At 42.7% G+C, this 3,696-nt stretch overlaps 1 long non-coding RNA gene across 5 annotated transcripts in view; it reads left to right on the top strand.

Moving 5' to 3' along the window:
* Positions 1 to 3,696, top strand: part of LOC116101111 — a 16,876-nt gene that overhangs the window by 7,309 nt on the left and 5,871 nt on the right. For all 5 annotated transcript variants that reach the window (XR_004122779.1, XR_004122777.1, XR_004122781.1 and 2 more), the window contains one exon: positions 1,109 to 1,156. This is a non-coding gene — a long non-coding RNA (uncharacterized LOC116101111). The remainder of the gene's footprint in view (positions 1 to 1,108; positions 1,157 to 3,696) is intronic.

Raw genomic sequence — 3,696 nt, 5'->3', positions numbered from 1 at the left:
CCAGCCTGCTTCCCCATGTCTTCCCTGTAGCGAGTGTTCACACACCAACTTTATTAGTCCTCTTCTTGTGTGACTCTTTTAAAGGCGAAACATGTTCCAGAGGTAGAAAACATCAAAGCAAGCCAAACTAAAACAGATGTAGGGTTGTAAATGGTGTCTTTCCCTCTGTAGGGGGATCAAGTTCTAAGGATGGATAATTAGGAAAGGTTACTGAAAACTCTAAAAGCCCATTTAAAAAAGATGGAATGTCTACCAAAGGGCAGGACTCCAATTGCCTTGGAGACGTGAAGGAGCTATAGTTTTAGGAGTGAAAGCTCATGCATATCTCTTTTATATCAAATAGAACAAATCAAAACTGTCATGTATAGGATATGGAGGCAGGAGACTTAAGAGTTCAGGGCCACCCTTGGATACATTATACCGTCGAGGCCAACCTGTAGAACATGAGACCTTGTCTCAAACAGTCAAAACCAAGACTAACAAATAAACAGTAAAATAACTGGACCCTTTGTGTGGAGGCCCAGAGTCTCACTGTTATGGCCTCACCATGACTGCCCAAACCTACAAGGCTCCCTGGGGCAGAGACTTCTGCAAGAACAAAATAATACTAATGGAGACTGTTTCCTGAGACCTTTCAGTATGCTGGGCTCTTGGTAGGTGTACTCTCAGATTTTATATCCAAGACAACGCTGTTAAGCACCTATGGTTTCCTTCCTGTTTTACAGGCTAGGCCACTGAGGCTCAGGAGGGTAAGGACCTTGGTAAGAGACTCAGACTAGAGCAGATACTCCTTACCCATGGTCTGTTTCTTCCTACTAGACCATTTTAAAAGAAAATTTATGTCTATCTAGCCTTTCTCACTACCTGTCACCTAGAATCTCTGTGGGTTCATAGCTTGAGTTTCTATAAAGCACCTTCAGTGTATATTGCCTCCAGTCTGGACAGATAATTTTGGGAGAAAAGGGCAGAGTTTGGATTAAAATAGCTCTTTCCAAGTGAGTATAGTTTTAGACACATGATGAAATTCTATTTTCCTCCTGTGTTGCCAAGCCAGTTGGTTGGTTGGTTTATTTATATATTTACTAATTATTTTTCTTTTCAATCCTAGCATAAACCAGCCACACAAAACACCCGCCTCAACTTGAAATCCAAAGAGGTAACCAAATTACTCACTGAAGCAAAGTAGCATTAAATTTTATTCAAGGCAAATAATAATGATGGCAAACCCAGGAAATGCAGCACTTTGTGGAAACTTTGAGGCAATCTCTAACAGAAGAAGGGAAAAGCAAGCAGATGAGAATGCTCTCCTTTTGGTTCAGAAGACAGAAGCAATGTTTGTTTCTTAACTGATTTTGTCACCAGCAAAGTCAGTATTGCCTCGGCTTTAGCAGCTAATGAATTATGAAGTAATAGCATGTCAGGTTTTGAAAATTCTGCCCAGCGATGAGACAATCATCTCTCAAGCAATGCAGGCTGACTTGGCAGAGCTTGCTGTCTTGTCCCTGTCCATTTGGAACAGCTTTTTGTATGCGAATGGGGAGATACCAATGCCCAGATTTTATATCACAGAATATTTTTCCTGGACCCGAGGATGGAGCCCAGGTCCCTGTGCTTGTAGGCACACGTCCTCTACAAAGCTAGAGCCTTAACTTACTATTTTCAACCGTATCCTTTGAGCAGCTAATTTTGTACCTGGAGTACTTCCAGTATATAGTTCCATCAATTTAAGGTCCCAAATGTGCTTTAAACGAAAGCTTCTGCAGTTCCAGTTTCTTTGAGCAGCCTCATCTATCCTGGGTGTTCATAGACTGTGCTAGGTTTGTCTTGGTTGAGTCTTTTTCATGCAGTTTTTTGTTGTTGTTGAGTTGTTTATCAATTTTGGATTATCATTTTGTATTGCCTGAGATAGAGGCTTATTTCACTATATAGCCATCTTTCCGCATTCTCTAGTCTACTCCACTAATCCATTTCTCTTCAATACTCTACTGATCCGGCGTTAGTGGCTCTATGCTCTTTTTCATACATTATTGGCTGTCTTTGTACATTTATTCCTTCACAATTTTAAGAACCTTATTGATGTTTGAAGAAGAATAATAACACTGAGCCCAGCAGGCCCTTGCCTACTGGGGCCTGTGAATATTACTGACAAGACGAGAACTGTGTAGGTGTGATAAAGTGCACTGATTAGAGATGGAGAGTTTGCTGAGAATGAGACATAATGATCCTTACCCAAAGCAGACAGGAGGAGTCAAAGCAAGAGGAGTAGGCGGTGAGACGTCAGAAGCAGAGATTAAGTAAAACACTTGAGGACAGAGAGAGAGTCAAATGCCCAGAATCCTGTACTGGAAACTGGAACAGAGAGAAAAGAAAAAGATTTAAAAAAAAAAAAAAAAACCATATCCTCTCTCAGAGTCTCCAGAAAGAGCCAGGCTGGTTGACTCCTTCAGTAGGACATATCAGTCATTTTCTGTTACTAAAGCACAGTGCCCAAAACAATCAACTTAAAAAGAAGAAAGGTTTGTCTTGGTTTACGGTTTTGGAGCTTTCAGTCCATGTGCTGTGGGTGCTGTTGCTTTGGGTTATGGCTGAGCAGTGCCACCCTGCTGGCAGTGCCACCCTGCTGGCAGTGCCACCCTGCTGGCAGTGCCACCCTGCTGGCAGTGCAGAGAAAGCTGTTCCCTTCATGGCAGCCAGGGATCAAACGGAGAACAAGTAAGATTTCATGTGTATTTAATAATGCCCCCTTTTAAAAAAAATGTGTATGGTTTGTTTGCCTGCATGTTTATTGATGAACCATGTAGGTGCAGTGCCAATATGGGCCGAAAGAGGGTAAGTGGGTGCTGGGAATGGAACCCGAGTTCTGTGGAAGAGCACCAAGTTCTTCCATTTCTCCAGCTCCAAGATTTTATCAGTAGTATTGGATCAGACAGTTAACATATATTTTATATAGTACAATAATAAATATGTACTGATTACAGAGAATGTGCCACATGCTGCACTGGTACCCTCACAGCATCCTCCCTGAATCCCAGGTGTAGAAGCACCCTATTTTTACTGCACATGGCTAAAGACTCGGCTTAGAGCAGGCTAGGAAGTACTTAGAAGCACATCTGGTGGCAGATGCCAGATGTGGAACATGGTCATTCTGCATCAAAGCCTATGTTTGGCCACTAGGCCACACCCTCCCACAACCTGAGACAGGAGTCCTAGTGCATGCTGAGACTACAGGCCTTATCAACTCCAGGAGAACAGGGAGCTCTGAACCCTTGTGCATGGAAGAGCAGTCATGGCTTATTCTCCAAAAAGACCTTTGCGGAAGCTTCCTACTTCAAATTCCTTCTTGAGACAAGGTTTTCTTTGGAAGGAGTGGGGAAGGGGTGGTTACAGATTTCAACACTTAGAGGTAAGATTTATTTTTTTAAAAGGGGGAGGAAAACTTTCTCTATAATAATTGATGGGAAACATGACGCTTTCCTTTCCTGGCCCCACCTGTGTCTATTTACTGTAAGGCTTGTCTGTGGTGACAGAGTTTGAGGAGTGTTTTGTCCTGTTTACACTGGGTGTGGCTTTCCCTCCTTCACCTGTGTTAATTCATCCTGAACACTGCTTGGGAGGGATTTGTGTGTGGATTGGAGCTTGTTGAATGCCTTCCTCTCAGCAATCTCTCTCTCTCTCTCTCTCCCTCTCTCTCTCTCT

The sequence above is a fragment of the Mastomys coucha genome, unplaced genomic scaffold (assembly GCF_008632895.1).
Source record: "Mastomys coucha isolate ucsf_1 unplaced genomic scaffold, UCSF_Mcou_1 pScaffold21, whole genome shotgun sequence".
NCBI lineage: Eukaryota > Metazoa > Chordata > Mammalia > Rodentia > Muridae > Mastomys > Mastomys coucha.
The sequence above is the reverse complement of the archived record's forward strand: the minus strand, read 5'-3'. Positions and strand labels throughout refer to the sequence as shown.